At 33.1% G+C, this 19,101-nt stretch overlaps 1 pseudogene; it reads right to left on the bottom strand.

Moving 5' to 3' along the window:
* Positions 1 to 9,317: 9,317 nt before the first annotated feature.
* LOC143600749 (dehydration-responsive element-binding protein 1B pseudogene) lies at positions 9,318 to 10,325 on the bottom strand (annotated as a pseudogene).
* Positions 10,326 to 19,101: the final 8,776 nt, after the last annotated feature.

Raw genomic sequence — 19,101 nt, 5'->3', positions numbered from 1 at the left:
ATTTTAATTTTGTATTTGTTTAAAAGTAAAAGAAACAGAAAAAAGGGTGATATTATTATTACTGTTATGCCTCACATGAGCTGCGCGTGACAGTAATAAAGGAAGATACGCTAAATGGAATATTAAATTAAACCGCACCGATGTTGCATTTAAGAGTATATCCTAAAGAGATAGTAAGTAACCATTAGAATTTATTGTATACTGTTTAATACATGACATCAACTAACTTTGCAAATGTTTCCTTATAATGCATACAACTGACGGATTCAAAAAAAAAATTTACAAGGGTCGGAAACTTTTTGTATCCGTACATAGTTAACCATCCGGTTGGGTCATATATAGCAAAATATATATATAGAAAATAATGATAATCAAACAAAGCATTCATTATATAGCAAAATATATAACAAAAAAAAGTACGAGAAACTTCACTATAAATGCATAATAATTGAACAATATATCTTGTTTTGTTTTATACGGGTTTTGAATTTCTGAAATCTAACCAAAACATCATCTAGTTTGACATTTATAAGCGGGTTTTTTCTTAATGAAATAAATAAAATCATCGTTTAAACTCTCATCACCCATATGATTACGCAAATTGGACTTCACGTACTCCATCGCCGAAAAGAAGATTTCAACGCATACAGTTGCAATGAGTAATAATGATACAAGAGCTAACTTCAATTAATGAATAAACAGTACACCAATGCAAATGAAGTAAGTGAACAAAATAATGTATAGCCGAAACATTTTTTAGATTAAAACACTTAATCCGTTAAATTTACCTGACATATTACTTCCGCCATCATACTCCTTTTTTTTAATTAGCTTAAATGTAGTTGGTATATTATTTATATCCATTTATATAATAAAAGTTGTAAATATGTTAAAAAATTATTTGGGCCGGTCTCAAATTTCATAAGGTTGTTCTCGAAATTCCAACAGGGTCGTTGTGCCGTTCTCGAAATCACACAGGGGTCGGGGCTCAAAATTATACAGGGGTTGGTCGGCATTTTAACACATATATACTAGTAAAAAAATTTCACAGGGGTCGGCCGTCCCCCTACTCAAATGGTGGCTACGCCACTGCATACAACCTCCTATCTATCTATAGTATATATAAACGAAACCATAAAAATCCTACGTGTCGCTCCCCCTTTTTTTGGAGTCACCAGATTTTCTTGATTTTTAAATGAAGATTTCTCATGCATTTTACCCGAATTCATGGGTATGGGTCTCATCAAACACAGTTATTTCTTAAACGGATATAACATCTCATTAAATTAAAAACTAATCTCACCAAATATTAATGTTAAAAATAATTTCCATTTCTAAAAAATGTTTTCAATAAAGTGGCAGACAAACGGGCAATAAGCTGCGCCGATACCCCCTTTTGAAAAATATTTGATTTAAAAATTCTATAAAGTAGGGATATACTAAAAATTAATATCTGGTTTATTTAATATATATATATATATATATATATATATATATATATATATATGTTATTTATAATTTAAAAACCAAATTTATAGTAAAAAAATAAACGGGTCTTAGGTTTCATCAAATTCATATAGCTTTTAAGCTGGGTTATAACATCTCATTTATTTGTGAAACAATTTATCATCAAACCATAATAATATTATTAACTTTCATACAATAAAAAAAATAAAATTCCAAAAAGTAAATAAATATTAGAACAGATAATATAAAACAACATTCGTAATACGGGAGATAAAAACTAGTGTGTGTATATATATATATATATTATATCACGATTTTTTCATATAGAGTATAATAAGTTACTAGTCTGAATAAAACTATTTTTGCAATTACACTTGACACACTGATTATTTAAAACTAGTACTTTTACCCGCGCAAATGCGCGGAATGTGTTGAACCATTAAACGGGTTGCTTTGCATTACATGTAAAAACCACGAAAAAAATGTTATGAACAGTTATCCTCAAGCTAAAATATGTCTTTGGATGCCAACCAGGTTGTGAACCAACCCTAATGTGCATGATCAGTCTTTTGTTATGCCTTCAGATGAAAATCGGTCTCGGGGTTGGTGTCGATTAATTCATGTGAAAACCTGATAATAACCAAACCGGACACCACCTGCAACAGAAATGCAGAATTAGAGTGGTAATGAGAATAGGGGTTAGATAACCCCAAAATGATAGTGTATGCACATTCGTTTCCAGATTATAGAATGTACACAAATGATTAAGTACATAATTTAAATAAACATTAGGAAATGTATAAACTTGCCTTGGAATAGACCCGTCTTTCTGCAACCCTTAAATCATTTACCAAGTTAACCATTTTTCCACATCAAACAACTCATGATACAGTCTCAATTCATCTACCGTATTAAACTATAAAAAATCCAAATTCACAACATATTTATTAAAATAATTAGATGAAGATGTAGCATATATAACATAACGAAATCACCGTTTTGCCATCTAATATCTCAGTAGGAGTTTTTGCATTAGTTAAAGTTTTTTGCCTAACCAGTGCAATATATACATTTTAGATGAATAGTCCATAAGTTTGCATTAGCATTAGCAAAAGAAAATAAACAAAATAATAAAAGACCAGTAATTTAATTAAAAGAATTCTTGAGCTACCTTTTGAGTTGAGTTTGGATTCTCATCCACCTGTTTGCCTCATTTTCTAAACTCCCTAAAAGCATTGATTGTTGTCTATTTGAGGATTAGTGGTGATACTTGCTACATTTAAACACAATAATATTAGATGAGTTAAAGTATTAAACAGGAGGATTTCGTAATCATCTCCTAAACAGAGATGATAATAAAATAAAAACGAAATATAAAGAAACCTAATCTTGAATCACCAAAGCTGATTCGATTGATGTGTCTTTTCTCAAGGCGACCCCCCGAAACGATATCTGATTAACATAAATTGCACAAAGAAGAAAAAAATACAATTGTAACTCCAGCTTTAAAATTTGTACATAAATTGCACAGTAAATTCTACAGTAACTTTGTGAGGGAAGAAGATCTGCTTTTTAATATATATAATAACGAGGTTATTGTCCTGTGGGCGCCACGGGTGGAAATATAGAATTCGTCTAATAAACACATATAATTTCAAACGACAATATTTCCCATCCTCGAAAGTAAATAGAACTTGTCTAAATTCGAAGGATAGACAAAGTCTGTTAAATCAGATATTAGATATAATGAATTGTTAATTAGAAGACCATAGAAATTTGTACATTCATATGTCGTCATTTGAACCCCCCCCCCCCCCCCCCCCAACATTCCCTTCACCTATATCCAATAGTCAATTCACAAATTATTTTATCTCTTCAATATATAAGGATTGACATCTAACTGTGAGCCTCGTGTTTTTTTGAATAGTTTAAGTTAAATATGAATAAAAAAGTGTTCACGAGATAACCAAATTCAACCCAGCACATTTCAAAAAATTGGCCCGTCCATGTTTCCACCTCTATTCAAGACTATGCAATTCTTTTGCATATCAATAGATCAATATGTCATCATAAAAGACATCTAAAACAGAAAGTACAAGAAGATATTAGATACCTCAGTAACATTAATATTGAGATTCATTGCTAACTCAAGAAGAACGAACATCGATCAGTCATGACTGCGCTCGCTGTTCTCTTCTTAAACTTACTTGGAATTTCCAAGGCAAATCAAAATCTATAAATATTTACATAATAATCTACAGGATAAGAAATGTTGCATGCAAAACGACCAGACTTAACGAGGTTAATAAATTCATGTTTAATTGCAAGTGTATTGAAACTACAAGGACGAAAATTGCAAACTTGAAACTATTTGACTAAAACCGCAGATTTGGACAAACCACAAGAACGAAAACCGCGGTTCATTGAAATAAGTATTATAATAAATAAATAGTGAAAATACATGTCTACCCCTGACTTAACGATTAAATTTAACGAGGTTAGTAATTTGGATGTAATTGGCAAAAACTGGGAACCGTGGAGGGTCCATATGCAAAAAAATAAACTTTTTTTTTTACCAAATCCGCATTATTTGTCAAACCACAATGACGAAATGACACTTTACTCTTAAATAAAATATAGCAATTGGTGTCGCCCCAACCCAGTTCGTTTTGACCGACAATATAAGTTGTATGCCATGAGTTACATTATTGTCATGTCGTGTGAACATGAGTTTATTTTTATTACCTCCTTGGTTACCTTTTTTGTACTTAACCCTTTCTTCAAAAGTCTTAAACCTACCAATAGTGTCATCTAATGTCAGTTATGTCACCATCTAAATCGGTGAATTGCTTAATTGGTGCACCTATATAGAAGTACCTATATGTCATAGAGGTTAAGAGCTTTCACACTATAGTAGATTGATCAATTATTGGTCCACAACAAGTTGCTCTAGTAACAATATATGTCAATCTTGTAGTTAAAATAATCAACGGTTCATCATACTAATGATAAACTTATCAATGTAATAGGATCGTATCTATTCTTTTGCACATATGCAATTTGCCACTTGTAAGTTGTAACACCAATTCTTCTAGTAAGGCTGGAACAAATAAGCAGTTGCAACTTTTAGTGGTGAAGCTTGGACATAAACGTCGAGGGAGCCGGAGTCAGTATATATAAAAAAAATTCATAAACTAGATAAGGGCGGGCTCAAATTTTCGGTGGAAATGAGTAAATTTACACTATGTATAAATATTTTTGGCCGAAAAATGATAAATTTATACTACCGAGCAAAAAAAACAGAGAGGCCGGGCTCAAAATTTCGGTCGCAAACGGGTAAAGTTACACTATGTATTAAACATTTTGGTCGAAAAAGGAAAAACTTACACTACCAAGCGAAAAATGGAGGGGGCCGGGCTCAAAATTTCGGTCAGAAACAGGTAAATTTATACTATGTATACAAATTTTCGACCAAAAATGGATAAATTTACACAACCAAGCGAAAAACGGAGGGGGCCGGGGCCACCTCTGGCCCCAACTAAGCTACGCCAGTTGCAACTTTGTCTTGATCATTTGATAACTGAAATTAGGTTATTATACGGTGAGACGCAAATAAAATCATAATAACAAAGCTAACTAACTAATGATAATATCAAACGTTAATAACTATCTTATTATTCAAACTAAACACATGACCAACAAACAAAATAAAAGGCACACACCATCATAAAATAATAATAACTATAATAGATAATGAACTAGGTTAATAGATTGTATATAAAATTTAAACACATGGAGATCGATAATTTGGTCAAGAGACCTAAAACCATTGGGATAAGTTATTATAAGTCTCAACTAACTAGTGATGAACATTTTGTCTCAAATATCCATACTCATACTCGTATTAATGTAGCCTATTTGATACGGGTATCGATACTCATTTTTAATGAATTTCACTACATGTACAATCGGGTACGAGTACGGGTACGTTTGGTATTTAGTACATGCTTGAAATATGTAGGAGTTTAATTAAGATTCTTCATATATAATATATAAAATAAATTCTCCAACCAAATTATTATTAAACAAGTATCAATTGCTTCTTCAATATTAAATAATATAACATTCAAAAGTCGAACAAATAAACATTTCACATAAAGTCGTCGACCGGATTAGGGTTCTTCAATACTATCATATTAGCAAATCAGCGACCAATTTGGTACTTGTACGAATTTGGTGCCTGTCACATACCTGTACCCATACCGGTACCCGGACTAATTCAGGTTGTTTGTTACTCGTGCCAGTACCTGTTATAATATCGTCGAACATTTGGAAATAAAAAAATCAAAGCGGTACAAAACGGGTACCGTACCGAAATACTCGTACCAATACCTGTACCCGTATCATACCAAAAAATTCGGTGTGGTGTAGGTATTAGTACACGTTTTTATTGATTTTCAGTATTAATACAATCAGATACATGTACGAATACATGTATGATACTGTACCAAACTCCAACAACTAACTACATTTTTATTTGCTTAATAGGCCACCTTTAATCATTATTATTAATGCACCATGTAGTTTTATATTTGCATTTGTTTGTACTCTTTAAATAAATTATGAATTAAATCACCATAAGAGAGTGCACGTAAGTTTTCTATATAATAAACAAGTAGAAAGCTCAACTCGTAGCAAGATCAATGGTGTCACACCCCGACTTAGGGTCTAGGCGTATGACCAAAAGTTGGTATCTGTTTTGTAAATATATCAGAGTTGCGGGTTATTTTAGCGAAAGACTTTGGTTGAATAAATTATTAATTTATTTGAAAACTTCTCGGATAATAAATACCCCATGTTGATTTATAAAGCTTGTAGAAATATTGTTTGCAATATTTTAATAATTAAAAACTGAGCCATCATTACCTTGCGAGCATCTAACTCCATGAATGTCTTGCTACCTGTACTAATCTGTATTCCCTGAAATGTGGGGAAAATACGTCAGCTATATGCTGGTAAACACGCATGACTCTATAAAACGTTTTGAATGACGATTACAATACGAATGTAGTTTTCTTGACAATCTCAGCGGAAGCATTTCTACTTCCGGTATATGTACCACTGCCCTACACACACAACGGTATTCTCCGAGCCAAACGGCCCTAAACTGAGAACTGGTCATGACCGTTTAAGCTCGCGGCTTCATTGCCTTTGATTGATTGATTGAGCTTTAACAGTTATGTTTGGATCCAGACACATGCGTATTCGGTCTGAGTTGATTTTATTATCTACTTTGTATTATAATGTTTTAGAGATTGCATGATCTCATGTAGATATTGATTGACTCGTTAAGACAAACACCCGTTCGTCTCATTGAGTATAAATATGTTTGACTGATTGAAAAGGTTGACGTATTCACGTTATAAAAGGTTTGAACGTATTCACCTGTGATTGTCTGTTCTGAATGATATGGTGATTTCGTTGGAAACCTTGACTGTGAATGAATGATTGATTGATTAACCTATAATAAAATAGGTATATAAATATCCGGATCGTCTCTTGATCTGGCTATAGACCTTTAGTCTGGTTTAAATAGCTTTAAACCTTGATTGATCATTTATTTGAATAAAATATTTAGACCCGTAGTCTTTCTGTTTATTTACCAAATCATATGATAAGTTTCTTCTTCATGAAGAAACATCTATAATTTGTTTCTTCTTTAAGAATAAACATTCATTGACTGCTATGTATGTAAAATCTTATGTTTCTTACACATGAAGAAACAATGTTTTAACTACAATATTTGTATACGAATGCTATGTTTCTTAATCGTGAAGAAACTATATTTCCTTATGAATGTAAAACTGATGTTTCTTAGTTGTAAAGAAACACTATTATAATCCTTTGTATGTTTAAAGCTTATGTAAACATAATTATGAACAAGGTTTGGGCTATCCCCTGACTATGGTCTAAGCCATATAATAATAATAATATAATGACTTAGGTCAGAACCCTTACCTTACACGGGTATTCGAAGTTAGATACCTAAGTTTGTACGAGCAGCACTTCTACTCTATGTCGCATACTGGTGCTTAGATTGTCAGAACTTCGGGGCTTAGCACGAACTTCGAGGTTGGCACGCAAAACGAGGCAACATATGGTGGTCGTCGTGACGTGCACGTACTTCGAGATAGAATGTCGGGTTATTTTCGGATGGCACACACTTCGAGGGTACCGTCGGTATGTGGCACGGATTACGAGGTGACGATTGTCGGGTCGGCACGGAAACCGAGGTAGTGAGAGAGTAATCCTAGAGAGAGAAAGTTTTGGTGTGAGAATGTAGGAGCCATGAGCCCTCCCTTTATAGGCTGATTTTGGGTCCCATCGCGGTACGCGATGGGTCCTCTTCCTTGGTCGTCGCGTACCGCGACGCCACCATTTCTGCATGGGCGCCACGTGTTGACACGTGGCCTGCCACGTGTCCTTCCCTGCTGCCACGAGGGTGACACGTGTTCCTGAGTCATCACGGTCCATCGCGGTACGCGATGGCCGTCTTCTTGGACTCATCGCGTAGCGCGATGGGTCCCTGAATAATATTTTTCATTTTCAGTCCTTCATCTTTTGTAGCTTGTCACTTCTGGTCTAATTCTCGTTGTCCAAAATTACTAAGGCGGCTCTCAAGCGGCGATGTGAGCGTGCAAAGTGTGCCATCAAAGCGCCACATTGCGCCCATCGCCCGAGCCCGTGCGCGTCGGGTGCTTCACACCCTCCGCTAGGACCACTGGGTGCATGCTAGGCATATAAGAATATTATTATGGAAAATCTCTTCCTTATAAAGAGCTTCCATTTCTTTACCACTTTCCATGTGGGATGGGTTTTAATTTCTTTATTTATACCCATGTGGAATGCTTCCACTTTCTTACATCTTTCAATGTGGGATGAAATTTCTTTATTCCATATCCTTAACATAATGTGACTTTATTTATGGGATATTTTATTTCCTTATAGAATGATCTTGTTTTCTTTAAATTTTCTCAACACTTATTTTTGGGAATAATTTTGATCCTTCAACTTTACTTGGTTGTCAAATTTGGATCGAAATTTTGGGGATGTTAGAAATGGAGGTTAGACAATAATTAATTAATGCATGCGTGCCTCCAATGATGCTTTTCCTTGATGATTAACTAATGATGATTTCATTTCTTGATTGATTTATTTATTTATTTAGCTTAGACACTTACATTTGAATGAGCTTCAACACTCAAATCCTAGCTAAAAGCAAGAAATGAAGTAATCGTAATGTTGAAACGGTGTATCGAGGGATCTCTAGATCATCGTGGCCAAGATAAGTATGGGGTATTGTGTGACCACCCTATGACGAGAGAATAAGTATGGTATGTGTTAAAAACTTAAAATTAATAACTGAGTGAGTCGATGCTATTCTGATTGTTGAAGGGTATTTAAAGTTTTGGTGTGGACCGTATGGTTGGTATTAGCATTTAATATTTTGATGGTCATACATTATTCTAACACGAGGCATGGTTAACCTAGTCTGATGCACAACATGGTTTAGATAATATTATCAAGGCCATTGTACTATTGTACCAAGCTTGTGTATGTCCAAATTTCATACAATATTCATATTTTAGGATTATATTGAAAAAACCAAACGGTCAACAAAGAGCAAAAACCATGGTCAAAGCTACTATCACATGGCAAAATAAAACATTCATAAGCATGATCAATATAATACTCAAATAACTACACTTGTCTTTGCTAAATAAACCACCTCTAATATTATACCATGAAAGTTTTCATGAATAAAAACTTATAGCAAGATTAATGGAGGTAATGCATGCATGCATATGCTTCCAATGAGGGGGTTTTTCCCCTATAATTACATATATTTTCTTGATGCATAATTAATGATGAGTTCATTTTTATTGACTTTTGAACTTATGTCACTTACTGTTGAATAAGCTCCAATGTTCAAAAACAAAAACTGAAATGAACTAAATACTAATCATATGTATCTTTTCTTTTCAGGTCGACCCGGTTCTTCTAATACTTCCATAGAGTCATATCAATATTAGAATCAAAATCCTCATTCCAATCAAACCCCTTTTTCATGCCAGGCGGCGTAATTACCAACCCCTCCGCCATGCTATTATAAAAACTCGGCGCATTAAACAACACCTCTTCGTCCACAAATGATGCTATAGAGGGCTCGTCATCTTTTTCCATCTGAAAAACCGAAGAAGAAGACGGCTTAGTGTCATAGGTTTTTGACCCAAATGCAAAAGCTGCCTCAAGGGCAGCTTCTCGAATATCAGAAGCTGATGATGACTTGGCCCGTCTAATCAGACAGGCTGAGTCACCAAAATTTAGTGGTGACTTATCTCCATGTAAGGCTAGGGCTGCTGCATCGTAAGCCCTGGCCGCCATTTCTGGGGTAGGAAATGTTCCTAACCAAATTCTTGATTTCTTACCAGGCTCACGAATTTCACAAACCCATTTGGACCCGTTTCTTAAACGGACACCTCTATAAACAGGATGTCTCGTTCCTTTGAATTTCTTCCTTCCAGACTTTCTTTTCGAGTGGCTTGTTGATTGTATGAGTTGTTGTTCGGTAGTCTCGGTTTGAGACGATGATGATGAAGAGGGAGAAGAACAACCATCATATTCAATTGTTTCCATGTGAGTAATTAACGAGAGAAAATCGAATAAATGGATGTGAATTTATAATTAGGTTAGTTATGGTTTATAAATTATTAAAATATAGAAATATAATAAATAATTGGTGCTCCCATAAAGGTGACATATTCACACGTGGTATAACTCATGGAGGGTTTGAGGGGTGAAAATGACACAATATTTTGTCATAAAAAACACGTGCTGGATTGACGAGAAAAGAAAAACATAAATGTTAAATTACAATTGTTTACAAAAACAAAATACTGCACGTGGTGATGGAGACATTTGTCTCTTTTAGAAAATAATGTAGGTTCAACTCAGTCTTTATTACTTTAAATACTCTTTATTGTTATAATTATATTTTTAATGGCCCTTAGCGATAACTTACAAGCCCTTGAATGTCCTTTATAATATTAGAGGGTGTTCATTCATATAAGCATTTAGATAAATCCTCACATAAGGGAATGTGTTTGTTTTGTTTCTTGTGAAAAGGTAACCTCAAAATTTAAAAAAAAATTATATAAATATTGTATGTAATGGATAGGTGATCAAGTGGAAATTAAAAATGGTAATGATATTTGTAAGGTTGGAGATGAAATTGATATTTTAAAGATTTGTAAGAATATTATATATCAAATGGCATGACAATTAAAGGTGTCTAAGGACGCAAGTAGCATTAAAGATAGTCTAAGGTGTATTTTGTTTTGTTTTAAAATCAATACAAATAGTTTTATCTTGAAAGCGTACAATAATTATAATATCATTGGAGTAACTAATATATTACTCTACAACTATGAAACTAGAGTATATATTATTTTACTTTACTTTTTATAGTATAATTACTCTAATTATTTGAATGTTTTTTAAATTAATTTCATTTATATTGAATTGCACCCAATTTGTTTTTTTTTTGTTGAAAAATAGTACATCGTCAAACTCTTAGAGTCGCATGTACGCAATATTACACAAATTATAACTCCCAGCCCCTGTTTTTTTACCAGATTTAAAAAGATTCTATAAACACACTTTTAAAACTCTATTTGTCTCGTCTCACCCAGCACTCAACAAAAACTTCAACTCCAATCTCTCTATGATAACAAAGACGATAACAGCCCATGAACTCGGTTCAAACGTGCCACCGATTGCCATTTGAGCCGACATGTTTGTAAATCATTCGGTATCTTAGAAAAGTAGCTACATAGGGCTAACCAGATCACCGATTCCAAGTCCAACTTATCAACCGACCAGTCTAGCCTTGTTTTCAAAACCATAATAAGAACATTTATTTTCTATATCTCAAGATATAGCAAGTTTGTTCCTGATGAATTTCCAGCTTAAAAACACCTTACATTTTTGTTTGTTATGTAACTAAAAGTAACATAAAGTACATATATTAAAAAAATCTACAAATAATAGGGGAGTAATAACGTACAAATGAATTTAGCTGTGAAGCATACAAATTAAATGAAACAAAAAAAACAACGGTGGCATTATTGTAATTATCTTAAGTAATTAGTCTAGTTATAAAATAATACTCTTGTTGTAAAAATAATTACTCTTGTTATAGAATAATTACGCTATTTGCAAAAAAATAATTACTTTATATGTAGAGTAATTATCATGTATAAATTAAGTTTGTGCTTAAGTAGATGCTTCGACTGTAAAATTTATAATTTTATAATTACTATATTTATAAAATTAACTACTCTACTTATATGGTTAGTTATAATATCTGGTTATACTCTGCTTATGAAAAATGATTACTCTAGTTATGTTTTTTACTATAGCTCTTTATTTGTTCATTCAAATTAATGTCGCTTTGTTTTTGTATCTTTTTATAAAATTAATTACTCTTGTTATATGTTTAGCTATAATATTTTGAAACAAAATTACTCTACTTATGAAAACAATTACTCCAGTTATATTGTGTAGTGCAATAGTATTTCTCTCTATTCAAAACATTGACGCCTTGTTTTTTTATGATTGAAGAAATCACGAGTACAAATAATACAAAAATGCAATGCAAATATGAAATAAACGACTGATGAAACCACTATGTGTTATTTCAATTAATTAAGCTTTAATATTCGTTATTTCAACCAATCGAGCTTTAAGATTCATTTTTGAGTCGATCGATTAAATTGAACCTAAAAACCATTACAATATATAAGTGATGCTTTGTATTTGAGTTGATCGAATATGTTATAATCGAATGCAAAAGAAGTGCACCTTAATAACGGGATTGCCACCGCAGTTCAATATGATTTGTACGTGTTGCATGACTTTTTTGTTTGTATATGATTCAAATCCACAATAATAAACTATCGATAGCTAAAGGTGGTGATAATATATAAATAAAAGAGTAAATTGCCAAAATCGTTCCAATTGTTGTCGATATCACAAACTTAACGTTAAATAATGGGTAAAAACATCTTTTTAATGTGTTTATTATTTTCCAAACCATTGTATTTTAATAATATAAATATATAAATAATTACATAGATCAAAATTGTTCTCATCTCCCTATTTACTCTTTCTCTCTAGATAAATTCCTACTTGTGGCCTAGTGGTAGGAGGCAAGTTTTTTTCAGTGAATACTCTAGTTTGATCCATACTTGTGTCACTATTGGTGGGTTATGGCAATGAAGGTTTTGGGCAAGGCCTCACGAGGCTGCCAGTTAATCCCGAGCCCATCCAGGTTTTCGTCCCACTGTGTGTTACGGCGGTATGTTTCCATGTGGATAAGCCAGACTCTGAAGGCAGTGTGAGCCCGATTAAGACAACATAGTTTGGCCATAATAGGGCAACGAGCCTCTTCAAATTTGAGAAGTGCGATGACTTGACACATAAGAAAGTCTTCGTTCTAGGAAAAATTCCTCTCACTGTAGACTCCATCTCTCTCTACACCACCCCACGCTACCTTTCTTACCACAATCGACGTCCCCATCCCCTTCTGCCCGGAATGCATAAGAGGAATGAAAACCCTATACTCACTCATCTTTTTGGATCTATACTTCTCTATTTGGTATAAAAATCAATTGGGTTTTCTATTTGTTAAACGAATCGATTTCTTTGAATAGATCAACCTATGTATCGATGGTCGATTGTGGTGATCGGATTGGGAAGCGGGTTTTTGATTTTTTGCTTTATTATATGATGGAAGGTGAGGATTGAGGAATGGTGTTGGCGTGGTGTGGTGGCGGGCGGATGGTGGCCGCAAAGGATATGAAGCCGCTCACGACAACAAAAAAGAGTGTTTAGTTTAAATTTAAAATAAACTTTGTTTCCAATAACTAGGGCTATCGATCCTAACTACTTGACGCTCGCTTGAAAAATATTTGGCTAATTTTGGCTTGGTTTGTAAAAAAGTCGACTGGCTCATCTTGATTTCTAAACGAGCCAAGCAACGAGCAAATGTATGCTCAGTTCGATTGGCTCGAATTAATTAGTTACACACACACACACAAATATACAATATTTAAACCCTTTTAAATTTTCTCTCAATCCGTCAATTTCATAGTTTCATTTATTCGATTCAAGTTTTCATGTTGCTAGAAGTTTTTTGAATGTTCATTATATTTCACGTCCAAATTATTTCTTATACAAATTGATAATCTATTACACATTTCTCTAAAAAGTGCTAAATTGTTTACAGATATATTATTTACAACTTCAAACATGTTCTTACTGACATTTTTAATGTGAAAAAATAAGCAATGCTCGGGAATCACTCGATCGATAAATTCTCGGTTTGCCTTTTGCTTAATTTGTAAATAAGCCGTTCGGTTCGGTTTGTAAATGAGCCAAACAACGAAAAAGCTCTTGCTTGGTTTCGGCTCGACTCGTGAACATCCCCACCAATGACCTATGTCACACTTTACCAACTTAGAATTCAGACCGAACCACTTCTCGTCACAATTTAGGCTCATAACCGACTTTTCTAAATAAAAATTGTAGGTTAGTCTATTTTTAGATCCCTAGTTTAGGTACAACAGGTTGATGTGTAGTTTAGGTGCAATGGCTAATAAGTGTACATGTGTATATGTTTTACGCAATCATTTTACATAATCTATAGTTTTGAATTATATGATTAATGCGTCAACCTAACTACACCGAATAGGTAAGTGTACCTATCAGATAATACTATAGTATCGGTAAAAACCAAGTTGCGGATGAATTGACACAATATAACTTAATACTAAACTTTTGTTATTGTTTACTCAAATCAAAATGTAGAAGTGCTAAAATAAACGATGTACATAATCGATAAATAATCGATCCAAAGCAGATATCGCTTTGATTTTCGAATCTCTTTGATGTACTAAATATAATAATTGAGATATATATCACTACGATGAACTTCGTTTGATAAGTGTGAACATAATCAACATCCGAGCACAGTGTAAGAACATAATCAACATCAGAATGTGTAGTGATTATATAAATAAATTGGTTGATAGTTCATGTCACTACACTCATAAACATGTTCGTACGAATGATTACATTTTGTCAAAAGGCTTACCTTTTAAGTACAAGATGATGACCACGGACCCATTTGATCATTCCTAATAATTCCTTTTATGAATTACAAAATGGATCATATGATTGTTACTTTTTGCTAAAGAAAAAGTTTATGACAAAAGGTTATTAATATTATTTTATTAATAAAAATGTTTTCTATATAAAATTTCCAAACTTTGCACTTGCAGAAATTTAAACTCACCACTTAATTTTTGAAAGCACAAACATCATACCACTAGGTTTTTAATTATAACGGTGGTAAGCAACGGGGCGGCCATAAGGTGTGGCCGGGTAGTCGACGGCCACATGCCCGACACCCCGCTAGACCCGATTTTTTTTTTAAATTATATGTATTTTTATAATAACAATATGTATATATAGTGTTTGCACTCAATTACATAATCACGAGCTTAATTTAGTGGCAATGGGATATTACTCCTAACCCAAAGTTTATGTATTCTACTCTCATTTGAGGCATGTTTAATCATACTTTTATACAAAATATTTTACATAACCCAATTATAACAAGTAAACCCATATAAAAATTAAATTGTTTAAACCAAACAAAAAACTCTCTTTACTTAAGGCCCAAAAAAAAATTCGACTAGCCCAATTTTTATTTTTACTTTTTTGCTTTCTTGGAACCGGGTCTGGTCAACGATGCATGATAGGTTTTCTGAATGCTCACTACCATGAACTGTACTTGTACTTGTGCTCAATTAAATATTTTTCCTATGCAGTAAAAGTGTAGGTGTGAACATAACCATAAACTTTACTAGTGCTCAATTCAATATTTTTCCTATGCAGTAAAGTGCAAGTGTGAGCATAATCTACAAACATGTGATTTATATGATTATAAATTTGTTGAAAGGTCTTGCCACTACACTCATAAACATGTTACTTATGAATAGTTAAATTTTGTCAAAATGCTCTCTTTTTAAGTACAACATGTTGACTATCGACTCAATTGATCGTTCCTAATATTCACTCATAAATTACGTATGAATAGTTTATATATTATTATGCACATTTTTTTAACATTAATTTTGTTCACATAAAATCCGTCAAGCCTTACACTTGTAAGGAACCTACCACCTACTTTGAAGGGCTAACACCACACCGCTAATTGGCTGATTACAACGGTGGTAATAAAACAATAAATAGTTGGTTCTTTGAGTGTTCACTACCATGAGCTTCGCTTGTGCTCGATTATATATTTTTTCTTGGTAGCAAAGTGTAGGTGTGAACATAATTAACATACGAACATGCAGTGATTTATATAAATAAGTTGGTTGAAAGGTCATGCCACTACACTCTTAAACATGTTTCGTACTAATAACTAAATTTCACCAAAAGGCTCTCGTTTCAAGTACAAAATTTACCATCAACCCATTGGATCATTAATAATATTTCCTTTTCTGAAAACTACGAAATGGGTTAGATGATTTTTACTTTATGCTAAATACAAAGTTTACGACGGAAGGTTATTTTTTTAACGACAAAATTTCATCCAAAATCTCCCTAACTTGACATTTATTAAAAGTTGAACACACAATTTCAATTTTAATAAACAAACACCATACCACTAGAGCATTAAGTCACTGATGAAAAGCTACAGCCCAATAGGTCATGCTGTCATGGATGAAAGGCTACATATTCATGTAACATCTTTGCATACGTGTAAATATATTTAAAATATTTATTTAATTTTTTTTTCTCTTTTCATAAGTGCAATCGACATGGGCATGATTCTATTCAAGCTTGACTTGTTAAAGTCTATAAAGCTTAAAATATCTATATTCTAGTTTATTTATATATTCTTTACTTCCAAAAATTTTATTTTATTAGTTTAAATTATAAACTAAATATATAACCATTTACTTTTGACAATTTGATTTTATTAGTTTTAATTTTAAACTAAAACATAAGTCCAGGTTTGTTAATTGAAATGTAAGATAAATACTATAAACAAAGTGTTAAAATAATAATATTATTTTGTTTGCTAAAAAAAAGAAGTTTCATATCTAAGTAATTCATCATCATCTTCATCATTATAATTATATTACTTAGTAAATCTCATCAATAACAATACTATGATAGAGTTTGAGGAGGGTAAAATGTAGACAACATTACCTCTAACTCATATTAATAGAGAAACTACTTCCAGTGAGACCCCCGACTCGATAGTGGTTTTGCATCAAGCCTTTGGACATAAGATACATAACACTCAACCATCATGACCCCGGTTAACTGGTTCATGTACCCTTGTCTTTCGGCTAACAACGCCACCCCATGATCACTGATTAACCTTCCGCCACTTTAACGTTATTTTTATGAAATTAGTAAAATAACGTCAATTAGTACAATTTCATTTTTTCCCCACCCAAGGGCCCACACATATATACATTATATGTGCGTGCCGCAAGCAATACATTCATATCGAAGTAATAAACTAATTAAATTTTTACTAAAGGGGTGTTTGGGATTCCTTATTTTATCTCCTCATAACTTTTCATTAAGTTAATAAGTTACAAAAGTGTAATTTATGGAACTTTTCCTCTCACAGTATAAGCAATCCTAAACACCTTATTACTTTTCAAAAAGTTAATAAGTTTTAAGTTAGTAAAAATAAGCAATCCCAAACACCCCCTAAGTCACTAGTCATTATTCATATTCGTAAATCAATAGAAGGGGTGTTGACCCGAACACGACATGATTTTGGGTTCTCGACATGACACGACACAAATAAGTATATGAGTCGGGTTAGGGTTGAAGAATTCAACCCGTGAACCCACCCACCAACTTAAAATCAACCAACCCACAAATCTGACATGATTTACACTCCTACATACAAACCATAGGCAAATGTCTTTTACAAGTAGTATTTTTCGAGAATAAAACTATGAAAAAAGATAAAAGACAAAAACCGGAATATGTTACTTAACAACGAGGTTTACGATAAAACTCTTGTAGTTGTCACTTCGTACTTATTTAAAAGTTTTGTTTTACACTTAAGGAAATAAGTTATAGAACATGTGAAGCTCATTAATTATTTTGTTTGCTTTCAATTAATTAATTAACATATTCGAGCCGGGGTTCTCACCGGAAGCAGTCTCTATATCCCTATGGGATAGAGGTAAGGCCGTCTACATCTTACCCTCCTCAGACCCTACCATAACATTGCTATTGGTGGGATATACTGAGTACGATGATGATGATGATGATGATGATGATGATGATTTGTTGTATACAATATTGTACTTTTATTAGCTACCCCTGTTAGAAAATTCAAAGCTAAGTAGTAGATATTTATACTATTCATTTATAGGTTGAATATGGCTGTGGTCCAAAAATATATATTGTGTGGAATATTTTAGATGTTTGGTTCCATGAGCATAGCGTGTTTTCGCTTCTTTATTTTTTCGTATGCAGACATATAGCAAAAATGTAGGCGTGATTGTGCCAACATAATAGTATACGAGCATAGGGGATTCTTTCTAGGGTTGGATCCCCAACATTTGTATTAAAAAGTTTGGGTCCCATAGACTTAATACATAAGTGAAAAGATTCAAAGGGCATTCATTTAACAGAATACTCTAACGGTGTTAACATGGTGGGACTTGATTGTAATTTAAATGAAGGCATGAAGACGAAAGTAACAAATTTTAAACTTTTGGACTGAAACAAAAAATTTAAACGAACCATAAAGACGAAAACCGCACATTGAGTCTCCTAGGGTGCAATATAGTCATAGAAGAATCATATATATTAACCTCGAATCATCTTTTATTTTTCTTTAACGACAAATTTATTAAGATGACTCTAATCACAAGCCAGAAGCTCGGCAACAAAGGCACAAACGAAACACAAAAATGCAATTACAAATGGAAGTATACTTACTTAGAATTGCACCAACTCTCCCAATTTACGGACGGGATGTTTGCTCAATACTCGGTACTTCACCCAAAAGGAGCTCATATAATATTGTTGTATTAGCTACCCCTTTTGAAATTTGAATATTAGAAGCTAAGTCGTAGATATTTGATATTATACGATAATAGGTTGAATGCGTCAGTGGTCCAACAATATACATTGTTTGGTTTCATGAACATCGCGTGTTTTCACTTCCTTATTTTTTTCGTCCGCATGCATATAGCAAAAGGGTAGGCGCAATTGTGCCAACATAAATAGTATACGAGTATAGGCCCCCTTTCCAGGTTTGGGTCCCCAACACTATTGTTGAAAAAGATTGGGTCCCACATACCTAAGTGAAAAGACCCAAACGCTCTTCATTTAAAAGAATACTCTAACGGTGCTAACAGGTTGGACTTGATTGCAACTGAAATAAAGGTATAGAGATGGAAATAGCGAAATTTAAAGTTTTGGATTAAAATAGTAAATTTAAACAAACCACACGAA

This window comes from Bidens hawaiensis, unplaced genomic scaffold (assembly GCF_021521415.1).
Source record: "Bidens hawaiensis isolate Kalapana, Puna unplaced genomic scaffold, B.hawaiensis_p1.1 tig00054864_1, whole genome shotgun sequence".
NCBI lineage: Eukaryota > Viridiplantae > Streptophyta > Magnoliopsida > Asterales > Asteraceae > Bidens > Bidens hawaiensis.
Note: the sequence above shows the minus strand (reverse complement) of the source record. Positions and strands in the feature narration are given on the sequence as shown.